We start from the raw sequence: 19108 nt of genomic DNA, 5'->3' as shown, positions 1-19108 counted from the left end.
GACGAGCAGGTGTCCACATACTTTTGGTCATGTAGTGTATGCACAACATAGATCTACAGAGTTTAGAATAATAAAATAAGTGCCTATGAAAGTGGTGTATGGTCAAAAAGTTGAGAAACAGGGAGAAGACGTGAGACTGAATATGAGAGTGAATCATGAGAGTGGACATGAGAGTGAATCATACATCTGCCTTACGGTGACACAAGACAAATCTGCAGCCACAGGAAATTAACCAACTTAATATGAATGAGGAATAGGGCCCTGCAGTCTTAATTGATGATTTTCTGGATTAATATCGCCGTCAATGATGGATGGCTTGAAAATAGGAGCGAGCCTCAGCCAAGTCATATTTCATATTCATTTTGCGTTATTGATTGGTAACTGATGAGTTTTCATTTTGTAACAGACCTGAATCATGGTTGACTAGCTCTTATCACCCATGAATCGTGGTTGACTAGCTCTTATCACCCCTGAATCGTGGTTGATTAGCTCTTATAGGACTTGATGATTCTGTGTTATTTTGGCTTAGGACAGGTGTGCACTTACATGAGTACTTGTAAGGAGAGCAATGAGCTACAGTAGGTTACTCTGGTAGCATGTTATTTGAGAAGATATGACATGCAACACCATTGTACGCTGTGCTATATGACTTTGTCATAAATATGACTCAGTCGGTAGGGCATGGTGCATGCAACATCGGTGTTGTGGTTTCAAAAATGTATGCACTCACTACTGTAAGTCTCTCTGGATAAGAGCGTCTGCTAAAAGACTCACTACTGTAAGTCTGTCTGGATAAGAGCGTCTGCTAAAAGACTCACTACTGTAAGTCTCTCTTTTTTTAATCCAAGATGGCGTAGCAGTCAGACGTCTTTGTCCTGTCCCTTGTATATATATTTTTACATCTTTTTCTTCGCATATCTTTTAAAAATATTTTCTTAAACCTCCACTTCTAAATACTCTCCTGCAACCCGCCTCACCCAATGTGGCGTGGATCTGTTTTTTCTAAAGTATTTCTATTTACTTCGGATCTGGAATCCCTGAACTGAAGCTGGCCAGCTAACTACCTACCAGCTATTAGTCAGCAAACCATTGCTAGCGGTCATCAGCAAACCTTTAGCTTGGAAAGCTCTCACCAGTTCGAACAACGTGACTCAAACCAGAGCATAACGGACCTATTATTAAAAAAAAATAATTCCCCCCCATATCCCCGGATTCCTACCGCAAACTCTGAACATTTTAATCTGGATCTTCGCAACTAGTTAACCGCAATCCCGGGTGACTACTCATGGCTTGCGTTTCCATCCCGGAGCAAGCACCAATTAGCCTGAAGCTAGCCCGGCCAGGGCTCCTGTGCTGCCACCGAAGCCCACTCCTGGGCTACAATATCCGGACCCCTTCTACTGCCGGTACGGGGTACGGGGTATTCCGCCGATCCTCTACGACTGGATTACCAACATAATCTGCCCGAGGATTCCAAGAGACCCCTCAGGCGCGATGTCCGCTGAAGGCCCATTCTGCCAACCCTCGTCCTACTAGCTACCTAGAGCTACTTGGAACCCTACTAATTCCATGAATGGTCTATCGACGTCACCGTACGAAGAGGCAAAAACAGACTTACCCACATCACGACGTCCCCCAAAGGCTAACTTGCTAGCCCCGGTCTGTTAACCGCTAGCTTGCTTGCCCCGGTCTGCTAACTGCTAGCTTGCCTGCCCCGGTCTGTTAACTGTTAGCCCCGGTCTGCCAACTACTTGCTTGCTAACCCGGTCTGCTAACTGCTAGCTTGCCAGCCCCGGTCTGCTAACTGCTAGCTTGTTTAGCCCCGGCCTACTAACTGTTAGCATCAGCCTGCTAACTGTCTGAATTGCCGTGTCCCCAGTCAGCCCAACCACTCACTGGATCCATATGTTCACTTGGCTACGCATGCCTCTCTCTAATATCAATATGCTTCGTCCATTACTGTCCTGGTTAGTGATTACTGTCTTATTTCACTGTAGAGCCTCCAGCCCTGCTCAATATGCATTAACCAACAATGTTGTTCCACCTCCTACATATGTGATGACATCACCTGGTTAAAACATCTCTAGAGACTAAATCTCTCTCATCATTACTCAATGCCTAGGTTTACCTCCAATGTACTCACATCCTACCTTACCTTTGTCTGTACACTATGCCTTGAATCTATGCTATCGTGCCCAGAAACGTGCTCCTTTTACTCTCTGTTCTGAACGTGCTAGATGGCCAGTTCATATAGCCTTTAGCCGTACCCTTATCCTACTTCTCCTCTGTTCCTCTGGTGATGTGGAGGTTAATCCAGGTCCTGCAGTGCCCAGCTCCACTCCCACTCCCCAGGTGCTCTCATTTGTTGACTTCTGTAATCGTAAAAGCCTTGGTTTCATGCATGTTAACATTAGAAGCCTACTCCCTAAGTTTGTTTTACTCACTGCGTTAGCACACTTCTACTTCTAAAAATTCACCATTCCAGAAACAAATCTCTCACTGTTGCCGCTTGCTATAGACCTCCCTCTGCCCCCAGCTGTGCCCTCGATACCATATGTGAATTGATTGCCCCCCCATCTATCTTCTGAGCTCGTGCTACTAGGTGACCTAAACTAGGACATGCTTAACACCCCGCCCATCCTACAATCTAAGCTTGATGTCCTCAATCTCACACAAATTATCAATGAACCTACCAGGTACAACCCCAAATCTGTAAACACGGGCACCCTCATAGATGTCATCCTAACTAACTCGCCCTCCAAATACACCTCTGCTGTTTTCAATCAAGATCTCAGCGATCACTGCCTCATCGCCTGCATCCGTAATGGGTCTGCGACCAAACGACCACCCCTCACAACTGTCAAACGCTCCCTAAAACACTTCTGCGAGCAGGCCTTTCTAATCGACCTGGCCGGGGTATCCTGGAATGACATTGACCTCATCCCGTCGGTAGATGATGCCTGGCTATTCTTTAAAAGTGCCTTCTTCACCATCTTAAATAAGCATGCCCCACTCAAAAAATGTAGAACTAGGAATAGATATAGTCCTTGGTTCACTCCAGACCTGTCTGCAATTGACCAGCACAAAAACATCCTGTGGCGTTCTGCATTAGCATCGAATAGCCTACATGATATGCAACATTTCAGAGAAGTTAAGAACAAATATACACAGGCAGTTAGAAAAGCTAAGGATAGCTTTTTCAAACAGAAATTTGCATCCTGTAGTACTAACTCAAAAAGGTTCTGGGACACTGTAAAGTCCATGGAGAATAAGAGCGCCTCCTCCCAGCTGACCACTGCACTGAGGCTAGGAAACACTGTTACCACCGATAAATCCACAAGAATTGAGAATTTCAATAAGCATTTCTCTACGGCTGGCCATGCTTTCCACCTGACTACCCCTACCCCGGTCAACTGCCCGGCACCTTCCACTGCAATCTGCCAAAGCCCCCACCATTTCTCCTTCACCAAAATCCAGATAGCTGATGTTCTGAAAGAGCTGCAAAATCTGGACCCATACAAATCAACCGGGCTAGACAATCTGGACCCTCTCTTTCTAAAATGATCTGCCGAAATTATTGCAACCCCTATTACTAGCCTGTTCAACCTCTCTTTCGTGTCGTCTGAGAATCCCAAAGATTGGAAAGCTGCCGCGGTCATCCCCCCTCTTCAAAGGGGGTGACACTCTAGACCCAAACTGCTACAGACCTATATCTATCCTACCCTGTCTTTCTAAGGTCTTCGAAAGCCAAGTTAACAAACAGATTACCGACCATTTTGAATCCCACCGTACCTTCTCCGCTATGCAATCTGGTTTCAGAGCTGGTCATGGGTGCACCTCAGCCACGCTCAAGGTTCTAAACGATATCATAACCGCCATCGATAAGAGACATTACTGTGCAGCCACATTCATCGACCTGGCCAAGGCTTTCGACTCTGTCAATCACCACATTCTTATTGGCAGACTGGACAGCCTTGGTTTCTCAAATGATTGCCTCGCCTGGTTTACCAACTACTTCTCTGATAGAGATCAGTGTGTCAAATCGGAGGGCCTGTTGTCGAGACCTCTGGAAGTCTCTATGGGTGTGCCACAGGATTCAATTCTCGGGCCGACTCTCTTCTCTGTATACATCAATGATGTTGCTCTTGCTGCTGGTGATTCTCTGATCCACCTCTACGCAGACGACACCATTCTGTATACTTCTTGCGCCTCTTTGGACACTGTGTTGACTAACCTCCAGACGAGCTTCAATGCCATACAACTCTCCTTCCATGGCCTCCAACTGCTCTTAAACGCAAGCAAAACTAAATGCATGCTATTCAATCGATCACTGCCCGCACCTGCTCACCTGTCCAGCATCACTACTCTGGACGGCTCTGACTTAGAATACGTGGACAACTACAAATACCTGGGTGTCTGGTTAGACTGTAAACTCTCCTTCCAGACTCACATTAAGCATCTCTAATCCAAAATTAAATCTAGAATCGGCTTCCTATATCGCAACAAAGCATCCTTCACTCATGCTGCAAAACATACCCTCGTAAAACTGACCATCCTACCGATCCTCGACTTCGGTGATGTCATCTATAAAATAGCCTCAAACACTCTACTCAACAAACTGGATGCAGTCTATCACAGTGCCATCTGTTTTGTCACCAAAGCCCCATACACTACCCACCATTGCGACCTGTACGCTCTCGTTGGTTGGCCCTCGCTTCATAATCGTCGCCAAACCCACTGGCTACAGGTTATCTACAAGTCTCTGCTAGGTAAAGCCCCGTCTTATCTCAGCTCACTGGTCACCATAGCAGCACCCACTCGTAGCACGCGCTCCAGCAGGTATATCTCACTGGTCACCCCCAAAGCCAATTCCTCTTTTGGTCGTCTTTCCTTCCAGTTCTCTGCTGCCAATGACTGGAACAAACTGCAAAAATCTCTGAAGCTGGAGACTCATATCTCCCTCACTAGCTTTAAGCACCAGCTGTCAGAGCAGCTCACAGATCACTGCACCTGTACATAGCCCATCTGTAAACAGCCCATCTATCTATCTACCTACCCCCTCCCCATTCAGTATTTATTTATCTTGCTCCTTTGCACCCCAGTATCTCTACTTGCACATTCATCTTCTTCACATATACCATTCCAGTGTTTAATTGCTATATTCGTAATTACTTCGCCATCATGGCCTATTTATTTCCTTAACTTACCTCATTTGCACTCACTGTATATAGACCTTTTGTTTTCTTTCGTTCTACTGTATTATTGACTGTATGTTTTGTTTATTCCATGTGTAACTCTGTGTTGTTGTATGTATCGAATTGCTATGCTTTATCTTGGCCAGGTCGCAGTTGCAAATGAGAACTTGTTCTCAACTAGCCTACCTGGTTAAATAAAGGTGAAATAAATAAGAGTGTCTGCTAAATGTCCCCTTACTGTAAGTCTCTCTAGATAAGAGCTGCTGCTAAATAACTAAAATGTAAATGTCAAACACAGCACAAATACAAATAAAGTTTTACTCAACTGTGTCAAAATAAAGCATATTGTGATCCACAAACCTATAACTGCCACTAAAGTACTTCTTCCTCATTTGAAAACTCTAACCCTGTTCAACCCAGTCAATGACCTTTGTCCAGCCGTTCCAAACAAACGGATAAGCACTCCCTAGGCTCTTCCTGACCTGCAGTTAGTTCTAAGAAGAAGAAAAAAAACTCAGTGAGAGAAAAAACAGCCCTTGAATGCTACTTTCTAATTGTCTGTGTGAGTTTGTGGACACGGAGCAGTTAAAAGGTCATTCTGGGCAGGGCTGAAGCGCTCGCTTTGTGATTTTGTACTTGGGGAAAACAGCCAAGCAGAGTACCGAGCTCTGACAGTGTTCTGACCCCAGCACTTATTCTGAACTGAAGACTTCGCAAACTCTTGAAAATAAACCAACACGTCAGGTCTGTGGCCTTGTCAAAGAGCACCTGGAAGGCAATTTCCTGTTATTTGTGCTAATATTTAAGAGTTACTTGACTGGAAGTGTATAGCCCCGTCTTTTTAGTGCTGTAGCATTCATCCTTTTTTCGTGACAAATCTGCTCAGTGACAGTGTGCACGACTGAAAAACGTGGGTTGTCGCTTCATGCTTTTAAAATGACTTAAGTGCCTGGCAGGGATCTTGTTTTGCGGATGCTATTTCCGTGAGTGAGCAATGCAAAGTACGTTATTATGCATAAGACGATTCTGGGAGGGGTAGTCACTCAAGGAAATAAGTCAGATTGCATCCCCTGAACAGATTTGACGACGTGTTGGAGATGTACAATGTAGAGCGGATCACAGGGCATGGCAGAGGAGATCTCTGTAAATGCTGTGGTGACAGTGGTAGACCCTTGGTATCCCTATTCATAGGATTAAGATTAGCAAGTGAGAGGTAGTGCTCAACTGTGCTGCAGCTTTAGACCAAGTTATTACTCTTCCACTACACTACTCTGTGGGTCACACGTCATAACAGTTTTTAAGTCTCATACAGTAGGTTGCAGTAGGGAGAGACGGACACAACGTTAGAACTGTATCTTTGAACTTTCAGGATTTGTAAGTGCACGGCATAAGGCAAAATGTGTATTATACCATTAACCCTGGCAAATATGAAAAACTTTGGGCTTCTGAGAATTTAAAAGTGAGTAAAGGGTTTTATGTTCTACCCGACCACCCCATAGTTAAATTTACCAATTAATGTCACTAATTAGTGGGAGTCCACATACCTGGTGTCTCAGTTCCATAATTAGCAGAAGCAGTTGTGAGCCTGTAGTATTCCGATGCTCGAGAGATCGGTAATTGAAAAGCCCAGCACCTGAGTTTCTAGAGAGTATCCCACGTACAAGTTCTTCAGAAACACAAAACAACTCCACAATAGATGGTTCCAAAAGGCCAAGCCTGTTCTAGGCTCATATAAGAGGAACTCTATATTAATGGATCATCACAGCCTGCAGAAATCACGACTATTCCTCTAGTAAAGTTTAAATGCATTCTCTCTCGTTATATTATGGATCACAGTATGTATCTATCATACAGTATTTAGATAGTGTCTTCACATATGACTTTATGGTTAATATGGATGCTATCAGCACTACTGCAGCAGTAGATATGTGAACACACGTGTCAGCATGACTTTCCTTTCAAATGTAAAGCATGAAAAAAACACTCATCCATTGTCTGAAAAAGAAACAAAGTGTGTTAAACTGCATGTATTGGAACCATTAAACAAGTGCCATGTGATAAGAATCTCCACCATTTCACCTTGGAGGTAGTCAGAGGACCATGGGGCCAAGTGAGAGGGCGGATAAACGACAACCTAATCAACACGTCCCAGGGAAATAATGACTATGAATAAATATTTTCCCAGATGATTAAACGGAGGGTGCCGGTAGTAGTGAGTGTGTGTACTGTATGTGTGTGAGGAAGACGCCTGGGTCCGTGGTGTGTGTGTGTGAGGACGCCTGGGTCTGTGGCGTGTTTTGTGTGTGTGTTAGATAGGGAGTGAGGATAAGACTGCAGTTGTCTAAGGAGTGTAATGCTGGAAGGTTCTTTCAAAACAGCACAGCCAAGGAGGTCCTCCTGCCTCTCCCAACCCAGCAAATAAAGGCAAGGCATGTCTCCCGTGTGTGTCCACATCTGAAATACCCACACCCCAGTCCCCACCCATTTCTGCCACAGCCAAGGCAAAATATTGATAACTAGCATCCTCAACGATGGAAGAAATAATAAGAGAGCAATTCAGAGGGACAGTGATGAACCTCAGAGCACTCCCACTGTTTGGTGCAGTGGTAGTCATTTTTTGTCTGGGGAAGAAATTCTACGCTGGGGAGTACGCAGATGCTTGTTATCAATAAAAATGTTTCCTACCTACTACACCTTCCAGTCAATCTACACAGAATAATGTGTGTTTGAAATCTTGGCAGCAGTTTTGTGTATTTCCTTTTGATGTGAAATAAAATGATAACGTATGCATGTTGGTGTGTGCGTTTATGTGTGTGTGTAAATATGTGTGAGTGGGCCTGTAGGTTTGTAAACAAACTACATATGTGCAGTAATCGTTGATTGATCAAGCAAGCACAAAGCGGGGAGTACAGTAATTGAGTTTTTGCATCAGCCGTTGCAGTCTTGCAAATTGGGCTCCTTTCTTTCATGTGTGAATAGCCTACAAATCAGTTGGGGGGGAAGTTGTTAAGGACTTGGAGATGTACACATTCTCTCATTGACCTACATATAAAGGCATATTTAGCTGAGAAAATACAGCACACCTGGAACGAATGACTGTACCTCCATTCTTGATCATGTGCTTAACAGACTATAAAAACCTCCTAAAGGATATTACTTACCAACCAACTTCAATAAAGTGGATATTAATGGACTTGCATGCAGTTCACTGAAGTGAACCTGAGGCTTGGGGGACAGAGTTGCAGAGTTTGAGCTTGTGCAGATGTTGCGCATCAAAGCCAACAGTTTATTTATGGCGACCTATACCAACTAGGGAATATGAAGGAGAGAATCAATCACTCAAAAATGTTTTAACACATTGTTAGAGCGATGATGGTGGAATAAGATAAACTTAATGAAGCTGATTGAAAATATAAAATACCATCAAAGTTTATTGGTCGGGTACACAGGTTTGCAGACGTTATCGCAGGTGCAGCGAAATGCGTATGTTTCTATCTCCAACAGTGCACTAATATCTAGCAATACAATAACAATACTTAAAAATACAAAATAAAATATCAGAGATTTCAGGAATTATTGTCGGTTGTAGGAGATGAAACCAGAAACATTCAGAGCAAGTAAAGTAAGGCATAACACAAAAACCTCCACAGAACTAGGTTGGCTAGTTGGCCAGGAGCTAGAAACAGAACTCTGTTGGCCAGGAGCTAGAAACAGAACTCTGTTGGCCAGGAGCTAGAAACAGAACTCTGTTGGCCAGGAGCTAGAAACAGAACTCTGTTGGCCAGGAGCTAGAAACAGAACTCTGTTGGCCAGGAGCTAGAAACAGAACTCTGTTGGCCAGGAGCTAGAAACAGAACTCTGTTGGCTAGGAGCTAGAAACATAACTATGTTGGCTAGGAGCAAGAAACAGAACTATGTTGACTAGGAGATAGAAACAGACCGAGGTTGGCTAGTTGGCTAGGAGCTAGAAACAGACCTAGGTTGGTTAGTTGGCTAGGAGCTAGAAACAGAACTCTGTTGGCCAGGAGCTAGAAACATAACTCTGTTGGCTAGGAGCTAGAAACAGAACTCTGTTGGCTAGGAGCTAGAAACAGAACTATGTTGGCTAGGAGCTAGAAACAGAACTACGTTGGCTAGGAGCTAGAAACAGAACTACGTTGGCTAGGAACTAGAAACAGAACTACGTTGACTAGGAGTTAGAAACAGAACTACATTGGCTAGGAGCTAGAAATAGACCTATGTTGGCTAGGAGCTAGAAACAGAACTATGTTGGCCTGGAGCTAGAAACAGAACTATGTTGGCCAGGAGCAAGAAACAAAATTATGTTGGCCAGGAGCTAGAAACAGAACTATGTTCGCCAGGAGCTAGAAACAGAACTATGTTGTCTAGTTGGCCAGGAGCTAGAAACAGAACTAGGATAGCTAGGAGCTAGAAACAGAACTAAGTTGGCCAGTAGCAAGAAACAGAACTAGGTTGGCCAGTAGCTAGAAACAGAACTAGGTTGGCCAGGAGCTAGAAACAGAACTATGTTGGCTAGGAGCTAGAAACAGAACTACGTTGGCTAGGAGCTAGAAACAGAACTACGTTGACTAGGAGTTAGAAACAGAACTACATTGGCTAGGAGCTAGAAATAGACCTATGTTGGCTAGGAGCTAGAAACAGAACTACGTTGGCTAGGAGCTAGAAACAGAACTACGTTGACTAGGAGTTAGAAACAGAACTACATTGGCTAGGAGCTAGAAACAGACCTATGTTGGCTAGGAGCTAGAAACAGAACTATGTTGGCCTGGAGCTAGAAACAGAACTATGTTGGCCAGGAGCAAGAAACAAAATTATGTTGGCCAGGAGCTAGAAACAGAACTATGTTGGCCAGGAGCTAGAAACAGAACTATGTTGTCTAGTTGGCCAGGAGCTAGAAACAGAACTAGGATAGCTAGGAGCTAGAAACAGAACTAAGTTGGCCAGTAGCTAGAAACAGAACTAGGTTGGCCAGTAGCTAGAAACAGAACTAGGTTGGCTAGGGGCTAGAAACAGAACTAAGTTGGCCAGGAGCTAGAAACAGAACTAGGTTGGCCAGTAGCTAGAAACAGAACTAGGTTGGCTAGGGGCTAGAAACAGAATTAGGTTGGCTAGGGGCTAGAAACAGAACTAGGTTGGCTAGTTGGTCAGGAGCTAGAAACAGAACAAGGTTGGCTAGTTGGCCAGGAGCTACAAACAGAACTAGGTTGGCTAGGAGCTAGAAAAAGAGCTATGTTGGCCAGTAGCTAGAAACAACTCTGTTAGCCAGGGGCAAGAACCAGAACTATGTTGGCCAGGAGCTAGAAAAAGAACTAGGTTGGCTAGTTGGCCAGGAGCTAGAAACAGAACTAGGTTGGCCAGGAGCTAGAAACAGAACTAGGTTGGCCAGGAGCAAGAAACAGAACTAGGTTGGCCAGTAGCTAGAAACAGAACTAAGTTGGCTAGGGGCTAGAAACAGAATTAGGTTGGCTAGGGGCTAGAAACAGAATTAGGTTGGCTAGGGGCTAGAAACAGAACTAGGTTGGCTAGTTGGTCAGGAGCTAGAAACAGAACTAGGTTGGCTAGTTGGCCAGGAGCTACAAACAGAACTAGGTTGGCTAGGAGCTAGAAAAAGAGCTATGTTGGCCAGTAGCTAGAAACAACTCTGTTAGCTAGGGGCAAGAACCAGAACTATGTTGGCCAGGAGCAAGAAACAGAACTATGTTGGCTAGGAGCTAGAAACAGAACTAGGTTGGCCAGGAGCGATAAACAGAACTAGGTTGGCCAGGAGCTAGAAACAGAACTAGGTTGGCCAGGAGCGATAAACAGAACTAGGTTGGCCAGGAGCTAGAAACAGAACTAGGTTGGCTAGTTGTCCAGGAGCTATAAACAGAACTAGGTTGGCTAGTTGGCCAGGAGCTAGAAACAGAACTAGGTTGGCCAGGAGCTAGAAACAGAACTAGGTTGGCCAGGAGCTCGAAACAGAACTAGGTTTGCCAGTAGCTAGAAACAGCACTAGGTTGGCCAGGAGCTAGAAACAGAACTAGGTTGGCTAGGGGCTAGAAACAGAACTAGGTTGGCTAGGGGCTAGAAACAGAACTAGGTTGGCTAGTTGGTCAGGAGCTAGAAACAGAACTAGGTTGGCTAGTTGGCCAGGAGCTAAAAACAGAACTAGGTTGGCTAGTTGGCCAGGAGCTAGAAACAGAACTAGGTTGGCCAGGAGCTAGAAACAGAACTAGGTTGGCCAGGAGCAAGAAACAGAACTAGGATGGCCAGGAGCTAGAAACAGAACTAGGTTGGCCAGTAGCTAGAAACAGCACTAGGTTGGCCAGGAGCTAGAAACAGAACTAGGTTGGCTAGGGGCTAGAAACAGAACTAGGTTGGCTAGGGGCTAGAAACAGAACTAGGTTGGCTAGTTGGTCAGGAGCTAGAAACAGAACTAGGTTGGCTAGTTGGCCAGGAGCTAGAAACAGAACTAGGTTGGCCAGGAACTATAAACAGAACTATGTTGGCTAGGAGCTAGAAACAGAACTAGGTTGGCAAGGAGCTAGAAACATAACTTGGTTGGCAAGTTGGCCAGGAGCTAGAACCATAACTATGTTGGCTAGGAGCTAGAAAGAGAACTAGGTTGGCTAGGAGCTAGAAACATAACTAGGTTGGCCAGGAGCTAGAAACAGAACAAGGTTGGCCAGGAGCTAGAAACAGAACTAGGTTGGCCAGGAGCTAGAAACAGAACTAGGTTGGCTAGGAGCTAGAAACAGAACTAGGTTGGCTAGTTGTCCAGGAGCTAGAAACAAAACTAGGTTGGCTAGTTGGCCAGGAGCTACAAACAGAACTAGGTTGGCTAGTTGGCCAGGAGCTAGAAATAGAACTAGGTTGGCCAGGAGCTAGAAACAGAACTAGGTTGGCCAGGAGCTAGAAAGAGAACTAGGTTGGCTAGTTGGCTAGGAGCTAGAAACAGAACTAGGTTGGCCAGGAGCTAGAAACAGAACTAGGTTGGCTAGTTGTCCAGGAGCTAGAAACAGAACTAGGTTGGCTAGTTGGCTAGGAGCTAGAAATAGAACTAGGTTGGCCAGGAGCTAGAAACAGAACTAGGTTGGCTAGTTGTCCAGAAGCTAGAAACAAAACTAGGTTGGCTAGTTGGCCAGGAGCTAGAAACAGAATTCTGTTGGCTAGGAGCTAGAAACAGAACTAGGTTGGCAAGGAGCTAGAACAGAACTAGGTTGGCTAGTTGTCCAGGAGCTAAAAACAGAACTAGGTTGGCTAGTTGGCCAGCAGCTAGAAACAGAACAAGGTTGGCTAGGAGCTAGAAACAGAACTAGGTTGGCCAGTAGCTAGAAGCAGAACTAGATTGGCTAGGGGCTAGAAACAGAACTAGGTTGGCTAGTTGGTCAGGAGCTAGAAACAGAACTAGGTTGGCTAGTTGGCCTGGAGCTACAAACAGAACTAGGTTGGCTAGGAGCTAGAAAAAGAGCTATGTTGGCCAGGAGCTAGAAACAACTCTGTTAGCCAGGGGCAAGAACCAGAACTATGTTGGCCAAGAGCAAGAAACAGAACTAGGTTGGCCAGGAGCTAGAAACAGAACTAGGTTGGCTAGTTGGCTAGGAGCTCGAAACAGAATTAGGTTGGCTAGTTGGCTAGGAGCTGGAAACAGAACTAGGTTGGCCAGGAGCTAGAAACAGAACTAGGTTGGCTAGTTGTCCAGGAGCTAGAAACAAAACTAGGTTGGCTAGTTGGCCAGGAGCTAGAAACAGAACTCTGTTGGCTAGGAGCTAGAAACAGAACTAGGTTGGCCAGGAGCTAGAAACAGAACTAGGTTGGCTAGTTGTCCATGAGCTAAAAACAGAACTAGGTTGGCTAGTTGGCCAGGAGCTAGAAACAGAACTAGGTTGGCCAGGAGCTAGAAACAGAACTAGGATGGCCAGGAGCTAGAAACAGAACTAGGTTGGCCAGTAGCTAGAAACAGACCTAGGTTGGCTAGGGGCTAGAAACCGAACTAGGTTGGCTAGGGGCTAGAAACAGAACTAGGTTGGCTAGTTGGTCATGAGCTAGAAACAGAACTAGGTTGGCTAGGAGCTAGAAAAAGAGCTATGTTGGCCAGGATCTAGAAACAACTCTGTTAGCCAGGGGCAAGAACCATAACTATGTTGGCCAGGAGCAAGAAACAGAACTATGTTGGCCAGGAGCTAGAAACAGAACTAGGTTGGCCAGGAGATAGAAACAGAACTAGGTTGGCTAGTTGTCCAGGAGCTAGAAACAGAACTAGGTTGGCTAGTTGGCTAGGAGCTAGAAATAGAACTAGGTTGGCCAGGAGCTAGAAACAGAACTAGGTTGGCTAGTTGTCCAGAAGCTAGAAACAAAACTAGGTTGGCTAGTTGGCCAGGAGCTAGAAACAGAATTCTGTTGGCTAGGAGCTAGAAACAGAACTAGGTTGGCAAGGAGCTAGAACAGAACTAGGTTGGCTAGTTGTCCAGGAGCTAAAAACAGAACTAGGTTGGCTAGTTGGCCAGCAGCTAGAAACAGAACAAGGTTGGCTAGGAGCTAGAAACAGAACTAGGTTGGCTAGTTGTCCAGAAGCTAGAAACAAAACTAGGTTGGCTAGTTGGCCAGGAGCTAGAAACAGAATTCTGTTGGCTAGGAGCTAGAAACAGAACTAGGTTGGCAAGGAGCTAGAACAGAACTAGGTTGGCTAGTTGTCCAGGAGCTAAAAACAGAACTAGGTTGGCTAGTTGGCCAGCAGCTAGAAACAGAACAAGGTTGGCTAGGAGCTAGAAACAGAACTAGGTTGGCCAGTAGCTAGAAGCAGAACTAGATTGGCTAGGGGCTAGAAACAGAACTAGGTTGGCTAGTTGGTCAGGAGCTAGAAACAGAACTAGGTTGGCTAGTTGGCCTGGAGCTACAAACAGAACTAGGTTGGCTAGGAGCTAGAAAAAGAGCTATGTTGGCCAGGAGCTAGAAACAACTCTGTTAGCCAGGGGCAAGAACCAGAACTATGTTGGCCAAGAGCAAGAAACAGAACTAGGTTGGCCAGGAGCTAGAAACAGAACTAGGTTGGCTAGTTGGCTAGGAGCTCGAAACAGAATTAGGTTGGCTAGTTGGCTAGGAGCTGGAAACAGAACTAGGTTGGCCAGGAGCTAGAAACAGAACTAGGTTGGCTAGTTGTCCAGGAGCTAGAAACAAAACTAGGTTGGCTAGTTGGCCAGGAGCTAGAAACAGAACTCTGTTGGCTAGGAGCTAGAAACAGAACTAGGTTGGCCAGGAGCTAGAAACAGAACTAGGTTGGCTAGTTGTCCATGAGCTAAAAACAGAACTAGGTTGGCTAGTTGGCCAGGAGCTAGAAACAGAACTAGGTTGGCCAGGAGCTAGAAACAGAACTAGGATGGCCAGGAGCTAGAAACAGAACTAGGTTGGCCAGTAGCTAGAAACAGACCTAGGTTGGCTAGGGGCTAGAAACCGAACTAGGTTGGCTAGGGGCTAGAAACAGAACTAGGTTGGCTAGTTGGTCATGAGCTAGAAACAGAACTAGGTTGGCTAGGAGCTAGAAAAAGAGCTATGTTGGCCAGGATCTAGAAACAACTCTGTTAGCCAGGGGCAAGAACCATAACTATGTTGGCCAGGAGCAAGAAACAGAACTATGTTGGCCAGGAGCTAGAAACAGAACTAGGTTGGCCAGGAGATAGAAACAGAACTAGGTTGGCTAGTTGTCCAGGAGCTAGAAACAAAACTAGGTTGGCTAGTTGGCTAGGAGCTAGAAACAGAACTAGGTTGGCCAGGAGCTAGAAACAGAACTAGGTTGGCTAGTTGTCCAGGAGCTAGAAACAAAACTAGGTTGGCTAGTTGGCCAGGAGCTAGAAACAGAACTAGGTTTGCCAGGAGCTAGAAACAGAACTAGGTTGGCCAGGAGCTAGAAACAGAACTAGGTTGGCCAGGAGCTAGAAACAGAACTAGGTTGGCCAGGAGCTAGAAACTGAACTAGGTTGGCCAGGAGCTAGAAACAGAACTAGGTTGGCTAGTTGTCCAGGAGCTAAAAACAGAACTAGGTTGGCTAGTTGGGCAGGAGCTAGAAACATAACTATGTTGGCTAGGAGCTAGAAACAGAACTAGTTTTGTTTCTAGCTCCTGGACAACTAGCCAACCTAGTTCTGTTTCTGGCTCTAACCTAGTTCTGTTTCTAGCTCCTGGCCAACCTAGTTCTGTTGTTGGCTAGGAGCTAGAAACAGAAGTAGGTTGGCTAGGAGCTAGAAACAGAACTAGGTTGGCCAGGAGCTAAAAACAGAACTAGGTTGGCTAGGAGCTAGAAACAGAACTATGTTGGCTAGGAGCTAGAAACAGAAGTAGGTTGGCTAGGAGCTAGAAACAGACCTAGGTTGGCTAGGAGCTAGAAACACAACTATGTTGGCTAGGAGCTAGAAACAGACCTAGGTTGGCTAGGGGCTAGAAACAGAACTAGGTTGGCTAGTTGGTCAGGAGCTAGAAACAGAACTAGGTTGGCTAGTTGGCCAGGAGCTACAAACAGAACTAAGTTGGCTAGGAGCTAGAAAAAGAGCTATGTTGGCCAGGAGCTAGAAACAACTCTGTTAGCCAGGGGCAAGAACCAGAACTATGTTGGCCAGGAGCTAGAAACAGAACTAGGTTGGCTAGTTGTCCAGGAGCTAGAAACAAAACTAGGTTGGCTAGTTGGCTAGGAGCTAGAAACAGAACTAGGTTGGCCAGGAGCTAGAAACAGAACTAGGTTGGCTAGTTGGCCAGGAGATAGAAACAGAACTCTGTTGGCTAGGAGCTAGAAACAGAACAAGGTTGGCCAGGAGCTAGAAACAGAACTAGGTTGGCTACTTGTCCAGGAGCTAAAAACAGAACTAGGTTGGCTAGTTGGCCAGGAGATAGAAACAGAACTAGGTTGGCTAGGAGCTAGAAACAGAACTAGGTTGGCCAGGAACTAGAAACAGAACTAGGTTGGCCAGGAGAAAGAAACAGAACTAGGATGGCTAGGAGCTAGAAACAGAACTAGGTTGGCCAGTAGCTAGAAACAGAACTAGGTTGGCTAGGGGCTAGAAACATAACTTGGTTGGCTAGGGGCTAGAAACAGAACTAGGTTGGCTAGTTGGTCAGGAGCTAGAAACAGAACTAGGTTGGCTAGTTGGCCAGGAGCTACAAACAGAACTAGGTTGGCTAGTTGGCCAGGAGCTAGAAACAGAACTAGGTTGGCCAGGAGCTAGAAACAGAACTAGGTTGGCCAGGAGCAAGAAACAGAACTAGGATGGCCAGGAGCTAGAAACAGAACTAGGTTGGCCAGTAGCTAGAAACAGACCTAGGTTGGCTAGGGGCTAGAAACAGAACTAGGTTGGCTAGGGGCTAGAAACAGAACTAGGTTGGCTAGTTGGTCAGGAGCTAGAAACAGAACTAGGTTGGCAAGTTGGCCAGGAGCTAGAAACATAACTAGGTTGGCCAGGAGCTAGAAACAGAACTAGGTTGGCCAGGAGCAAGAAACAGAACTAGGATGGCCAGGAGCTAGAAACAGAACTAGGTTGGCCAGGAGCTAGAAACAGACCTAGGTTGGCTAGGGGCTAGAAACAGAACTAGGTTGGCTAGGGGCTAGAAACAGAACTAGGTTGGCTAGGGGCTAGAAACAGAACTAGGTTGGCTAGTTGGCCAGGAGATAGAAACAGAACTAGGTTGGCTAGTTGGTCAGGAGCTAGAAACAGAACTAGGTTGGCTAGTTGGCCAGGAGCTACAAACAGAACTAAGTTGGCTAGGAGCTAGAAAAAGAGCTATGTTGGCCAGGAGCTAGAAACAACTCTGTTAGCCAGGGGCAAGAACCAGAACTATGTTGGCCAGGAGCTAGAAACAGAACTAGGTTGGCTAGTTGTCCAGGAGCTAGAAACAAAACTAGGTTGGCTAGTTGGCTAGGAGCTAGAAACAGAACTAGGTTGGCCAGGAGCTAGAAACAGAACTAGGTTGGCTAGTTGTCCAGGAGCTAGAAACAAAACTAGGTTGGCTAGTTGGCTAGGAGCTAGAAACAGAACTAGGTTGGCCAGGAGCTAGAAACAGAACTAGGTTGGCTAGTTGTCCAGGAGCTAGAAACAAAACTAGGTTGGCTAGTTGGCAAGGAGATAGAAACAGAACTCTGTTGGCTAGGAGCTAGAAACAGAACAAGGTTGGCCAGGAGCTAGAAACAGAACTAGGTTGGCTACTTGTCCAGGAGCTAAAAACAGAACTAGGTTGGCTAGTTGGCCAGGAGATAGAAACAGAACTAGGTTGGCTAGGAGCTAGAAACAGAACTAGGTTGGCCAGGAACTAGAAACAGAACTAGGTTGGCCAGGAGCAAGAAACAGAACTAGGATGGCTAGGAGCTAGAAACAGAACTAGGTTGGCCAGTAGCTAGAAACAGAACTAGGTTGGCTAGGGGCTAGAAACATAACTTGGTTGGCTAGGGGCTAGAAACAGAACTAGGTTGGCTAGTTGGTCAGGAGCTAGAAACAGAACTAGGTTGGCAAGTTGGCCAGGAGCTAGAAACATAACTAGGTTGGCCAGGAGCTAGAAACAGAACTAGGTTGGCCAGGAGCAAGAAACAGAACTAGGATGGCCAGGAGCTAGAAACAGAACTAGGTTGGCCAGGAGCTAGAAACAGACCTAGGTTGGCTAGGGGCTAGAAACAGAACTAGGTTGGCTAGGGGCTAGAAACAGAACTAGGTTGGCTAGGGGCTAGAAACAGAACTAGGTTGGCTAGTTTGTCAGGAGCTAGAAACAGAACTAGGTTGGCTAGTTGGCCAGGAGCTACAAACAGAACTAGGTTGGCTAGGAGCTAGAAAAAGAGCTATGTTGGCCAGGAGCTAGAAACAACTCTGTTAGCCAGGGGCAAGAACCAGAACTATGTTGGCCAGGAACAAGAAACAGAAGTAGGTTGGCTAGGAGCTAGAAACAGACCTAGGTTGGCTAGGAGCTAGAAACACAACTAGGTTGGCTAGGAGCTAGAAACAGAACTATGTTGGCTAGGAGCTAGAACAAGAGGTAGGTTGGCTAGGAGCTAGAAACAGACCTAGGTTGGCTAGGAGCTAGAAACAGAACTAGGTTGGCCAGGAGCTAAAAACAGAACTAGGTTGGCTAGGAGCTAGAAACAGAACTATGTTGGCTAGGAGCTAGAAACAGAAGTAGGTTGTCTATGAGCTAGAAACAGACCTAGGTTGGCTAGGAGCTAGAAACACAACTAGGTTGGCTAGGAGCTAGAAACAGAACTATGTTGGCTTGGAGCTAGAAACAGAAGTAGGTTGGCCAGTAGCTAGAAACAGAACTAGGTTGGCTAGGGGCTAGAAACAGAACTAGGTTGGCTAGTTGGTCAGGAGCTAGAAACAGAACTAGGTTGGCTAGTTGGCCAGGAGCTACAAACAGAACTAGGTTGGCTAGTTGGCCAGGAGCTAGAAACAGAACTAGGTTGGCCAGGAGCTAGAAACAGAACTAGGTTGGCCAGGAGCAAGAAACAGAACTAGGTTGGCCAGGAGCTAGAAACAGAACTAGGTTGGCCAGTAGCTAGAAACAGACCTAGGTTGGCCAGTAGCTAGAAACAGACCTAGGTTGGCTAGGAGCTAGAAACACAACTAGGTTGGCTAGGAGCTAGAAACAGAACTAGGTTGGCTAGGGGCTAGAAACAGAACTAGGTTGGCTAGTTGGTCAGGAGCTAGAAACAGAACTAGGTTGGCAAGTTGGCCAGGAGCTAGAAACATAACTAGGTTGGCCAGGAGCTAGAAACAGAACTAGGTTGGCCAGGAGCAAGAAACAGAACTAGGTTGGCTAGTTGGCCAGGAGCTACAAACAGAACTAGGTTGGCTAGGAGCTAGAAAAAGAGCTATGTTGGCCAGGAGCTAGAAACAACTCTGTTAGCCAGGGGCAAGAACCAGAACTATGTTGGCCAGGAGCAAGAA

General features: G+C 45.8%; 1 protein-coding gene across 5 annotated transcripts in view; it reads right to left on the bottom strand.

Moving 5' to 3' along the window:
• Positions 1-19108, bottom strand: part of diaph2 (diaphanous-related formin 2) — a 759144-nt gene that overhangs the window by 413545 nt on the left and 326491 nt on the right. The window lies entirely within an intron of this gene.

This window comes from Salmo salar, chromosome ssa05 (assembly GCF_905237065.1).
Source record: "Salmo salar chromosome ssa05, Ssal_v3.1, whole genome shotgun sequence".
In the NCBI taxonomy this organism is placed as follows: domain Eukaryota; kingdom Metazoa; phylum Chordata; class Actinopteri; order Salmoniformes; family Salmonidae; genus Salmo; species Salmo salar.
Note: the sequence above shows the minus strand (reverse complement) of the source record. Positions and strands in the feature narration are given on the sequence as shown.